The sequence below is a fragment of the Lynx rufus genome, unplaced genomic scaffold (genome assembly GCF_022079265.1).
Source record: "Lynx rufus isolate CCGP_SWC_20201006 ecotype Redwood Valley unplaced genomic scaffold, mLynRuf1.p SCAF_8, whole genome shotgun sequence".
NCBI lineage: Eukaryota > Metazoa > Chordata > Mammalia > Carnivora > Felidae > Lynx > Lynx rufus.
Window position 1 is genome coordinate 1,190,364 of NW_025814896.1, and position 12,802 is coordinate 1,203,165.

General features: G+C 53.9%; 1 protein-coding gene across 5 annotated transcripts in view; it reads left to right on the forward strand.

Annotated features, from left to right (window-relative positions):
• The window catches only part of DIDO1 (death inducer-obliterator 1), a 49,393-nt gene that overhangs the window by 6,194 nt on the left and 30,397 nt on the right, over positions 1-12,802 (forward strand). For 2 of the 5 annotated variants that reach the window (XM_047069018.1, XM_047069022.1), the window contains exons 1-2: positions 57-140; positions 10,886-11,054. The gene's annotated coding sequence lies outside the window, so the exon portion shown is untranslated. Of the gene's footprint in view, positions 1-56; positions 141-10,885; positions 11,055-11,532; positions 11,646-12,802 lie in introns of those variants that run through there. The other 3 variants (XM_047069019.1, XM_047069020.1, XM_047069021.1) reach the window with 2 other exon arrangements.

Consider the following 12,802-nt stretch of genomic DNA (forward strand, 5'->3'; position numbering starts at 1 on the left):
CTCCGCGCGGGGGCGCTGCTCCGGACGCGGCCGGCCCCTCTAGCCCCGCGCCTCGGTTCCCGGCGCCGACCCCGCCCTCCCGCCCACTCCGCCGAGCTCCGAGGAAATGGCTGCGGGACCCCAGAGGCCTGCGACCCGCGGTGAGTGGCATCCCGGCCGCCGGGCAGACGGGCCGGCCGCCGCGGGGCCGCACTCGGGGGCGGCGGCGGGGCGGGAGCCCGGCCCTCCGACAGCCGCGGCGGCCGCGCGGGCCCTCGCTGCGCTCCCGCCGAGGAGAGAAGATGGCGGCCGCCGCGGGGATGGCGGGAGGGAGGGGAGGAGGGGGCGGCTGAGGGGGGAGAGGGGAGGCGAGGTGCGGGAGAGGGAGCGGAGACGGGGGACAGTGGAGGGGGAGGGGGGCAGGGGGCCCACGGAGAGGGGGTCGCGGGGGGGGGAGGTGGCCCACGGAGCGGGGTCACCTCCCGAGGCCACTCCGAGGCCCCCGCCGCGCGTGGGCGCCTGCCTGGGGCTGGGTCTGCCGGAGGAGGGTGTTTGCTCGGGGGTCTGGTCCCGATTTGAACGGACCGGAGGGGACGGCAGCGCAGTACTGTCCGTTGACCCAAGTCAGCAGGGCGGGAGGCCCGCTAATCGGAGGGCAGGGGGCGCCGCTCTTCCCTGGAAGTTCCAAGTCCAGCGGGCGTCTGCGTACGAGTGACTTGTTTGCCCCAAGTGCCGCTGGCTGCAGTGAGTTCTGCTCTCTACCCCGGTTCGCTCGTCCGGACGTCCTTCACGGACGTGAAGTTTCGTTCCGGGATCCTTTCTTGGAGTGTGGGCACGGTTCCCGGTGTTCACTTCCGTTTAACCGGAGGAGTTTGGTGTCTCCACCTGCTCTCAGGAGGGGTAATGGGACAGGTGTGTGGTCTTTGGTGCTCCAGGAAGCAGAGGAGGCTTTCGGAAAGTCGGTTTCGCTGAAAAAGAGTATTCGTCCCATCATAAAATACTGATTTTTAGTTTTCCGTGTAGTTACTTTGTCATCTTGGTGTATTTTACTCTTCTGGCCAGCTTTCACCTTCCGGGGGAGGCGTGCCCCTGCAGTCGTCCTCTTTCTGTCTCCCCCACCTTTGGCACTCGGGGCCCCATTTGTTTTCTCCTGCTTCCCGCCCTGCTGCACCGCCCCCGGACAGACAGCCCACTTAGAAGCCCGCTCTGAGGCTGCACGAGTCCCTTCCCCGTGCTTCTGTCCCCTGGAGGCGGGAACGGGCACACAAGCAGTTGTTAAAATGAGTTGTGGCAGGTAAACAGCCCCGAGCGGGGGCCACTGTGAGCCGGCACTCTGCTTCCCCGACCCTGAGGTGCGGTCGCGGAGGATCTCAAAGGCCGCTTTTGCCTCGTGCGCGGTGCTTGTGACACAGTGGAGCTCAGGGCCCGGTTTCCGCTTTGAATCCAGCGCCTCCATCAGTGAGCCTAGAATCGGCGCCGTAGGTCCCAGCAGCGTGAGCTGAGCTTCATCCGTCCCTTGGCCGTAGAGAATGGTACCTGTGTCATTTGCGGTGAATGAGATCTGAGCATTCCGTGCCCGTTCTGACCTGCAGGGAGGGCACTGAGGTGCGAGGGAGGAACGACCTCCAAGCCCAGACCTCGGAGCCTGTTTCTAAGGGGCCCACCCCAGGCACGTGTTCCGTGGTTCCCCCGGAGCCACACAGGCCCTGGCTGGAGGGTGCTCCCAAGAAGGGTGCTTTAGCCAGTCATTTTAAGGAAGTGGCGTCAGCGACCCGTAGAGTGATTCCTCTGTTTGCTCAGCAAGTATTTGCTGCCTCCTGGGTGCCGCGCAGCCTGGCTGTAGCGGCTCGCAGAAAGGCCTCCCCGGCCTCGGAGACCAGTGCAGTGGGGCTTGTGAGGACACGCCAGCCCCTTCGCTGGCCAGCCCTTAGTGGCACCTGTGTTGGTGCGTGTACACACGCACACGTCTCTGGGACCGGTCCCCTGGGTTCCCGTTAGAAACACAGCCCAGGCATCTCAGAAGTGTCACCTGGGGAGACCCAGCCCGAGGCCTGCTGTGAAACTTCCGCCAAACGCACGTTCGAGGCCTCTTGTTCTCCTCCTTGCCGGTGTTCTTGGGGGCTTGAGCCATGACTTCAGGAATAGTGCGTGTCTTTATTTCAGATTTTCCAGCAGGAACTGTCCCTTGTTACTATGGGATTAAATTCAGGTTATTTCGAGCACAGTTGTGTACTGATCAGAGGGAAGGGCACAAATAAAAAGTTGTGTGATAACAGGTGGCTCCCTTTTCCCGGCTGCTGCTGCCCATGGTTACCACTGTCCTGTCCTGTCCAACAGTGATGCTCACAGCTTGTGTGCCTGTGTGAGCATCACAGTGGCTCATTGAGGAGAGGTGTCGCTGGGGGGGCCTGGAGGTGGGCCACTCACTCAGTGCTTCTGCTGGGCTTTGTGTGGGGGGCTTGGAGTGGGGACTTCCATTCCCACTTTCTGCTTGCTTTTGGCGGCGGAGTTTTCAGGTCCTGCTGTTGACCCTGTAAGTCTTTGTACTGCCATAGGGTGTCTGACTCTCAAGGAGTCCGTCCTCAGGCAGCTCAGGGACTGGTTTCTTTTTTGTTTTGCTACGTGTTTGTGAGGTGTTCGGGGTTCTGATTGTTTTATATTTCTGTTAGCACAATACGCTTCATCTTCGTACACCTGTCTGATGACACCAGGGGATTTCCATTCGGCTCTTGCAGAGCAAAGATTGAACGTATTTACGGGTTAAGCCAGCTCACTGTTGTCCTTGGGTCCCTGCAGTGTGGCGCTGTGTCTCATAGAGGCCTGATTCTCACATGCCTGGTGGACTCAGGAAGTCCATTAAGAAGGTTTCTCCTAAATGGAGTTTCTCTTTTGTGTATTTTCTTATTTATGTGGTGTGGTCCCTTAGAATGGGTGCCTCATATTATCTGTGTAGTTAGTATCAAATGATTTGTGCTGATTCCATTACAAAGGCTCTGTGGTTAACAGTTGATGAAAACACACTAATTGGGAAAGAAGGGTCAAATTGAGCTCACTTGGTGTGAGTGCTCACGGTTCTGGAGAATACTTTCTCTTGTTTAGACCTCATTTTATTTTTTGAGTACTAATTTTGAGGGTAAGTTGTTACTTGAGATTGAGTAGGTGATTGTATGTATTTAATAAGGATTCTTGTAGCTGTGACTAAAATATGCTTAATCAGTAGGTGGTGATTACCTAGTGTAATATTTCTTTCTTCAGGTGGCAGAGTCAGGTGCTATGGTTTTGTTTCACAGACGCTGATACAGACATTTAAATGGCGTTTACCACATCTTTATGAGAAAGTAAATGAGATTCCCCCTCCCAAATACAAAGACAGATTTGCTGTGTGTTGAGTTACAAATGCCTAGAAAATTAAGATAATAATTTAAAAAAAAAAAGGCAAGAACACCAGAAGCCCTTCAGAACCTGCATTACAGCTGTTGCCCAGTTTCTGGACACGGGTGGGTGGGTGGGTGGGTGTGGCAGGATGTGTTTATGGGACGTGGCCACCGTGCTCTTCACTCGTGTGGGACCCACTCTCCATGGCAGTGGCCATGTGGTTTGTTGTCCTTTAATTGCAGTCTTAAAGAATTCCATTATGTGGACGTTTCTTGATTTTTTCCCCCCCTCCCAAAATCAGTGTCCTGATGGTGGAGATGGATTTGTGTCCCTTTGTTTAAAAAAAAAAAAAAAAGTGTGGCTGGGAGGGCCCTTATACACGCACCTGCCCTTTCCCAGCTGTCTCAGCTGGGTCCAAGTGAGGCATGTCCCCCTGGACCATGGGAGCAGGAATGTTGCCTGCTCTGTCCCGGTGCCGAGTACAGGAGGGCATCTTGGTGAATATTTATCAAGTAGATTCTCCTAGGGGCCTGCTTTCGCAAACGCTCACCAATACGGACATCATCGTTTTAATAGATGGCCCCTACCGCTTGCTGCTTGCTTCCTGTGTGCGGGCACTGTCACTTACACGGTGTAGTTTCACGTATCCTTTTAGGAAATTGGGAGGTCACGGTCGTCCACAGTTCCCAGACGGGCAAGCACAGCCCAAAGGGAAGTGCACATTCTCAGCATGTCGGTACCTGTTAGGTTTGCCCCTGGGGCTGAAGCCCGTGTTCTTGTAATGCGCTGCGGAGCTGCGCCTTGAGCCTCCCGAGCCCAGCCTGCTTGGGAGAAGAACTACCCCACTTCTACGTGGAGAAGGGGAGTGCGACTGCCTCGGTCAGGACTGGGAATGCTGAGCCTGCATAAAGAGGGCCCCCCCCCCACAAGATGCCCTAGCGCCCCATGGAGACAGCGGGGCTAGGTGGACACTAGGTGTGGATGTTAGACTGTGATTACACAGTCTGCCTCTTCACAGCACGTTTTTTAGTTGTGAGACATCCCGTTCCTGCACTACTCACACATAGAGCAGCAACAGTCTGAGGTTGTGTGCGTTGTGTACCGGCTTAACTGTCAGGCTTGGCGCTACGTGAGGCTTTAAAAATTAACAGGGAAGATCCTGTGGTCCTGTAATTTCTTTGTTTAAGCCGGGACCTCTCCCACTTGCCCCCAGTACAAAACTGGACATTGGCTTTGGCTCATCTCAGAGAGAGAAAAGAAGACTCCAGCTGAAACGTGGTGGCTTCTTGACCTTAGGTCTCCACCGTTAGCCGTCGCCTCTTGGCCAGTTTGTGGCCTGTGGTCCCGACAGCACCACTCACCAGGCAGGTGCTCGGGAGGGAAGTCCTTCGTGTCTTCTCCAAACTCTATTCTCTTTGAGGTCGGGTGGCAGCCTCTGTGTGAGTCAACCATTTCATACCTGGAAAGAAGCGCCTTCCTAGCGATCACTTGAGAGCGGGACGGAAGGTGTAGAAGAGGCGGATACTGAGCGCCGCTGCTGCCCGCCTGGCCTTGCTGACTGGGAGGCACAGGGCACCGACTGCTTCTGGCCCGTCAGGAGCAGTCCCGTCGAGTTACCTTAAAGCCTGCTCTCTACACCTCAGCTCAAGACACATTTGTACGCCTAAATTTACTGAGGGCATCACAGAGTCTTGACCTACGTGTGTCTGTTGGTATTTACTGTACTTGGCGTTTAAAAGACATCTAAGTTCATTCATTTTTGAACATACAGCCTCACGCGTGTCAACATGAATAACGTCGTATGAAAACTGTTTTCTAAGAAACAATGACAGGTCATTTCCTTTTTTAACTTCTGGCTTAACTGACAGCAGCTGGATCCTTACGTCTGCTTCTGCATGCAGACTCCAGTACATCGCTGTCATTTAGCTTCCAGAAAGCTTTACCACCCGCTCCCGAGTGGCCAGCGGGAGAGGCATGTGCTAGCCTTTGTGGTTGCGGAGATGAGTTGACCTCGGGGACCCCCTGAAGGGCCTGAGGACCACATTTCTTGAGAACTTCTGCTTTAAATAATGATTAGAGATGCTTTGTTGTTAAGAAATAAGAATTTTACAAAATAGTTGTCTTTAAATGCTCACCTCTGGGAAAATGGGTTACTTTTAGGAAGTTAGACGACGTCTTTGAATTTTTACTGGCTCAGCCGTGTGTTTGCTTTTCGGGAAGAACTTGGGATAAAGCTGCTTTGTCCTCCCAGCGCACATCTCTCTCCCAAGTAGACCACCTGAAATGAAGTGAGAGGCCCAGAGCGTGGCCTGGGTGCCTGCTGGGTGGGAGGGGCTCTGAGACTTCTTTGGGCCTTAGGTCACGTGGCCTGACTGCCGCGTCTGCGTGGAAGTGGCACTTCACATTGGCTGTAAGACGGCCTTTCGATACACACTGCCTTTCACTAGATCCTTAATTCCTGCTGCAGCGAAAATGGGGGTGAGGGTGGCCTGTGTTGGCTGTGGAATGATGCAGGTCTCCTGCGGCATGACCCCAGGAAACGACAATGCCGTGGGGTCCTGCAGCGGTGCCCCCACTCACTGGTGCTGGAAGGGAGTGCCAGCCAGCCACAGGTGCAGATGGGGCCTAGACAGACCACTGTGGATACGAAATCAATAGGGTGGCCAGTAGGGTCGGGGTCCTCCCTGGAGGGTCAGGGTTCTTAACTAATAGCTACAAGACCTAGAGACTCTTCAGGGGACACAGCTCCCAAAGCGCCTAGCAGGGGTGGTTGGCACTTGAACATCATACTGCCCAGGGAAGTGACTTACGGTGCCTGTCCTCTCTGTGCACACACACGCACATCTCTCCCTCTCTCTGTTGGGGAAGGAAGGAGAGGGGACTCTCCTGTCTGGGAACCCGTCCCAGTGTCGTCGTTGGGGATTTAGCAGCAGCCAAGCTTGTCCCGTATGACACTTTTTACTTTTATTTTTTTAATGTTTGTTTTTGAGAGCGAGAACGCGAGCAGGTGAGGGACAGAGAGAGGTGGGGACAAAGGATCTGAGGCAGGCTCTGCGCCGACAGCAGCAAGCCCGACACGGGGCTGGAACTCATGAACCGTGAGATGGTGACCTGAGCTGAAGTTGGACGCTTAACTGACTTGAGCCACCCAGGCGCCCCCATGACAGATTTTCTAATGAGTGCAAGAACCTGTATTGTTCAGAGGGTCACTAAGAGCCAGGCGGTGGCCTTGTGTTAAGAGCACCGGTCCCCCAGGATGTACGATTCCAACGGTCCCTTGCAGTGTTTGAAAGCATGTTTTTGTTCAGAGAGACCAGAGGGGGGCTGGCTCAGTCTGCTTGGGCTGCTTTAACAAAAGACCGTAGACCAGGGGGCTTATACAAAACACCTTTGCTTCTCACTTACCTGGAGGCCCAAGATCAGGGTGTTAGCTGGCATGGTCAGGTGCTGGTAAGGGGTCTTCAGGGCTGCAGGCGGCAAGAGAGCTGGGGTGGGGGAGGGGGCTCTTTTTAAGGGCACTGATCCTATTCATGAGGGTTCTGACCTTATGACCTGAGCACCTCCCATCTGCTAGGAGTGCCATCACCTTAGCACTGGGTTTCAAAATGAATTTTCAGGGGTGTGTACAACACAGACCACGGCCGAAGCCCATTGAAGGTAGTGGCCCGTGGCATTAGGCAGAGAAGAGTGCAAGCCTCGTCTCCTTCTCCTTAACCTTGGCAGATGTAACGTGGCTGCTCTGGCTGCCGACACCCACGTGGAGTTGTCCACCAAGGTCACAAGCCTGTGTTCCGCAACAGAAACTGGGTAGAGGGAAACCTGTGCCCGTTGCATGCCCACAATGACCTGGAAGCCCGGCTGGATGGCAGAGCCTGGCCGGGCCTCAGTCCCCAAGGTGCTTTCAAGCAGCGGCTTTTGCTTTTTGTCTCCACACATGTGTAAAAGCAGCACTAAGAAATTTTAAGCAGGGTCGTTTCTAGATGTCTCTTTATGTACACATCCGGCCTGTGTTGCGGACACCTTCGTTTCATCAGGATAATTTTTTTTTTTAATGTTTTTTAATGTTTGTCTTTGAGAAAGAGAGCATGAGCAGGGGAGATGCGTGGGGGGGGGGGGGTGGAGACAGAGGATCCAAAACGGGCTCCACACTGACAGCAGAGAGCCGGATGCCGGGCTCAAACTTACGAACCACGAGACCATGACCTGAGCTGCTCCACCGACTGAGCCACCCAGGCACCCCCCCCCCCATCAAGATAGTTTTAATAACGACCATGGGTTTTGGTAGCAGCAGAACTTCGAATAGGCTGTAAGAGACTTAAAAGCAGTTAACGCCGTCGAGTCAGGTTCTGTGTAGATGTTCAGATAAACAAAAATTGGATTGCTTAGTTTCCTTTGTGGGCCGGGGTCAGAAGGCAGGAGTGGCATTTGCTGCCGCAGACCCCAGGGTTGGCGAGCGGAGGGAGCGCTGGCAGAGCCCGCTGCTGGCGGCCAGGACGGTGCTCAGACCTGTGTGCTCGCCGGGGGCCGTCGTGTCAGGAAAGAGTCTTTAGTTGGGATCTCTTTCCTTTTTAGTAGTTGGAGGAACCTAGCACCTTCTCAGCCCTTTATCGTGAGCCATAAAGGGGCGGTTGTGAGGAGGGAAGCCCCTTCATACAAAGCATGAACGTGAGCTTGAGCCCGGCCTGGCAGAATTTTAAATTTTCGGTTAATGAGTCAAAACAGTGAGGCTGTGTTGCAACATTGGCTGTAATTTCTGGCTGGCAGTTTTTTTTCAAAATTGACATCACTTGTTTTGAATATTGTTTCAAGGGTTGGAGGTTTGCCACCAGGTGCGTGGCGGCGTGGCAGGCACACGCTTCGTGTGATCTTTTTGAGACGCAGCGCTGGCTGTTTCCTCACAGTCGTCGTGCTGTGAAGACAGGAACTGCACTGTGGTTCTCGGCATAGCGTCTTCGGGAAGGCAGTCTCGTAGGTTGGTAGAACCGGAGACCCGTCTGTCCACGGGCACATCCTAGTCCCTTCCGTGAGCGCGCGTCCTAGACGCGGAGCCCTCGCGTTTACCAGGTCGAATGTCCTGCAGCACTGTCACCCACGGCTGTTTTGGGTGGATGTTTGTTGTGTTGTGTTTTTTAAAAAGGAGGGCCACCTGGGTGGCCCAGTCTGTTAACGTCCAACTGCAGCTCAGACCATGATCTCACAGTTCGATTCTCGCAGAGCACACTTCGGATCCTCGGTCTCCCTTTCTCTCTGCCCCTCCTCCTCCCCCATTCCCCTGCTCTTGCGTGTGCACCTTGTCTCAAAAAAAAGGCATTTTAAAAAATAATTTAAGAAAATTTTTAGGGGCTCCTGGGTGGCTCAGTTAAGCATCCAACTGCGGCTCAGATCATGATCTCACAGTTCTTGGGTTCGAGCCGGGCGTCAGGGTCTGTGCTGACAGCTCAGAGCCTACTTGGGATTCTCTTTCTCTGCCCCTCGCCTGCTCATGCGCTCGCTCGCCCTCTTTCTCTCTCTCTGTCTCTCAAAAATAAACACTAAAAAAAAAAGTCACAACTGTCAGCCTAACATTTTGAAAAGTTGTTGGAGATTCTGAAGGGAGAATTTAGCAGGTTTAGAGCAGTTTTGTGGGAGGAAATGCCTGGGCCCTTCTGATACCCAAGTGCAAGACTGTTGCTTTGCACACGTGCAGGGCGTGCAGGGCTCCTCCCGGCGTGGTGCCCGCGTCCCCGGGGCCGGCGGTGAGGCCTGGGGACCTGATGGGACCTCACCACTGCGGTGTCCCGGCCTTCGAACGTCCCCTGCGGTGAAATGGCGAGTCCCCCAGAGGGCCCCGGCAGCCTCCGGAAGAGCCCTGGCCCCTGAGAGAACCGACCGGCTCCACATTCAGGGGGCTTTTTCTCAGGTGAAAGATGGGAGTCTCGGGGAAAGCAACTGCCACTATTCGCCACTGGTGATAAAATTTGAGGTTTCAAGTGCAAATGACAGTCTTGAAAAGCCTCTGTCTGCTGGCACGAGCCCGGTGTTCCCCGGTAAGTAAAGCCGTTTGAGGAGCCGGGGACTGGCCTCAAGCCCACCCTGGCTTCTGTGTTGTAGGGAAGCAGGTCCGTGCAGACCGGTGCACTTCCCCCACCCCAGCAGGTGCCTGCGCTCTGCCCTCTTGCAGGGTCCGCCCCCGGGCTGTGCAGGGCGGGAGCTGCCAGTTACAGTAACCGGAAACTTTCTCCATTTGCCTATTGGAAACAGAATCTCTTTGGGGCCCTCAGCTTTGAAGAGCATGAAGGGGCTCTGAGAGCCGCCGGGAAGCCTTGAGCGGGCAGGACTTACGCCAGGCAGCCAAGGAGGGCACCACACTGAGATGGAGAACGGTGACTTCCCGCCATCTCGGTCTCTGGGTGGCAGGGGCGCCTGCCTTCCCCCCCCCCCCCGCACCCCCTTTGGTGGGGAGTGGGGACAGTCATGGCAGCCAGTGGGGCTGCGGGTTCCTGGGCAGTGGACTCTCTCCGTTACACCCCATGTCCAAGTTCAACATGGTTTCTCCGCTTTTCACCGGGTGCGATTTTATAGTAGAATTTCTGGGCTGAGAAAATTAGCACAAAAGTAATATCACAAAGATAAATATAAAGTCAAGATAATAGTTTCTTCTGAGAAGCAAAGCGTCTGAAGTGTTGAAGCCTCAATTTGAGATGCATTTACCACATTTGAGAGATTCGGTGGCCAGGAGGTTGGATTCCGCTCCTCCTCGGAGTGGAGGGGTCACTGTCTCTTTAAAAGGAGGAGCGTCAGAATGTTGGCCTTTGTTCTGGGCTCACTAAGGAAACCGCAGTTTACTGGAGGGCTGCTGGAGGTGAGGGTTCAGCTGGCAGGGGGCGCCCTCGGGGTGGAGTGTGAAGTGTGTGAAAAGATCAGCTAGGATTGGCCCGGGAACAGGGGCCTGTTCAGTGTGCGTCTAACTGGGTGCGGGAGAATACGGGGGAGGGCTGGGTGCGCTGTGCCACGCGCACGTGGACCACGGGAAGTAACTGTAAATAACGGTCTTCAGAGTATTTCTTGGGCCTTTAAAAGGATGGCATGGCTACAGCATTAAGATTTTTTAAGTACTTGTGTTCGTATGCAGTTTGGTGCAGCCTTTTCACGTGCCCTGGTTCTCTCTCTCTGTGGTTTTATGGAGCTGGGTCCGTCTCAGAAGTGAGGTCGTGATTGGAAAGCAGCCGATTTTGCAACCTCTCCGCACTCTCCCTGCAGCTCCCTCCCAGCCTCCCCGCTGCGCCAGCCAGGACCCGCTCCTGCTCCAGGGCTGGCCTGGTCACCATCCAGAGCGTGGTCACCGTGTCTTCCCTTTGTTAAAAGTCCTTGAGGAACAGGATTGTGTTTCTTCTTTTCTTCTTTTTCTTTTTTTGACTCCCTGGATGGCTTTGTGGGTCACGTGGTAACGTACAGGCAAATCAGATTACTTGGAAAGTTGATTTTTTTTTTTTTAACGTGGTTTTAGTTCCAGTTACTTACACCTATGAATTATTTTTTTATTTTCTTTTAGGAGCTTACTCCATGCGAATAGTCTCGAGATAATCTTCATTGTTACTTGTGAACCTTGACTGACAACAGCAGTGTTTGAGGCCTAGTGGTTTACTTGGACCAGGCGATTCCATCTGCCAGGTGTTTGGACCTCCAGAAAAAAGCGTCCCAAGCTTTCAGTGTTCCGGCAGGTAAAGTATAAATAGTGTTAAATGTCAGCAGCTCCTTTTCACTTAATATTAAGGTTTCAAGTCGGATGGCATCTTATGTGAAGGAACTGGTAGCATGTAACATTCATATTTGCTTGTTCGAAATAGTAAACTTTAGCCCTAAGGTGTTCAGAGAAACATTCAGCCACGTGCTGAGAGCCAGATGCCGGCACTCCTTTATCTTCACATTGGCGTTTTATCAGAGCATAGAGTTGACGTTGTGTGAGAGTTGCGTTTTGTTGAGGAGAGCTTTTCCTGCACAAAATCACAGGTGACCAGAAAAGTGCTGTGGTCCTTGAGGGGACGCGTGCTGATGTCACAGTCACTCCCACAAGCTTCCGACTGGCTAGAGTGTGCTGGCCAAGTTCTGGACAGAAAAGCGGGAAGGGACGGCACCTTGTGGGGAGTGAAGAATCAGGTCACGTGTGGTTTTGAATTTTGTATATTTTGTATTTTGAAGGTTTTCATTCCATAGCAGTCCTTTCCCTACACTGGAACATGGCATAGAATCTGAGTCTGCAGTAGTATTTAAATGTGATTGAAGCCTGGGAAGCTTGGAAAAAAATTCTCAAGGTATATACTGGTTTTTTCCCCCAGATTTTATCATTTGAAGCAAGAGTAGAATTTTCACGAGCATGACCTTTTAGTAATCTACTAGGAAGTTAAGAGCAGAGAATAAATACGCGTAAAGCTGTTGCCTTGGGCTTTATTTTCTCAAGTGTCCAAATTATCTGTTACTTCTTACCTGTGCGACCCTCACCTCCATGAGGTATCCGCAGGGCAGGGTGGCACTCAGCTCACCTCAGGGTTGGGGTGCGGGCACGAGCACCCCACCTGCTCCATGCCCTTCCCTCTAGCGGGGCAGCCGGACGTCTTACATAGCAGCTCAGGGCTCTGAAACCCAGGGTGGAAGCAGCTGGTCCTCGAGCCGACAGGTCGTTCTGTAGCTGTGCTGGGGTGGGGGGTGGGGGGTCCCCCGAAAGCCGGCCCTCCTCTGTTCGTGCCCCGTGCGCTGCCCCCGCCGCCTGTGCTGCGGAGCCCTGTGCTGGGCAGCTGAGGGGCGAGGGGACCAGCTGGATTTGCTGGCTGCGGTTCTCCACTAAACCTTGAACGTGTGGCTGTTAAATCTTCTCTAATGAGTCCCCTCAAATCTCCTGTTACTGCCTGTTAGGAATCTTCGGTCAAGATGACTCATTTTGTAGCGCCTGGTGGCACAGTCTGTTAAGTGACCGACTCTTGATCTCAGCGCGGGTCATGATTTCATCGTTCATGGGATTGAGCCCCACGTTGGGCTCTGTGCTGACAGTGGAGACTGCTTAGGATTCATTTTCTCCCTCTTCCTCTCTCTCTCTCCCCTCCCTCCCTCCCTCCCTCTCCCCCTCCCTCCCTCTCTCTCTCCTTCTCTCCCCCTCCCTCCCTCTCTCTCTCCTTCTCTCCCCCTCCCTCTTCCCCCTTCCCTCCCAGCCTCTGCCCTTCCCCTGCTCACATGCACGCTCTCTCAGTCAAATAAATTTAGGGGCACCTGGGTGGCTCAGTCAATTGAACATCTGACTCCTGATTTCAGCTCAGGTCACAATTTCAGTTTGTGGTTTCACGCCCGGCATCGGGCTCTGTGCTGACAGGGAAGACAAAGCCTGCTTGGGTTTCTCTTTCTCCTCTCTCTGTGCCCATCTCCTGCGTGCACTCTCTCTCTCCCTCTTTCTCAAAAATAAACTTTAAAAAATAACTAA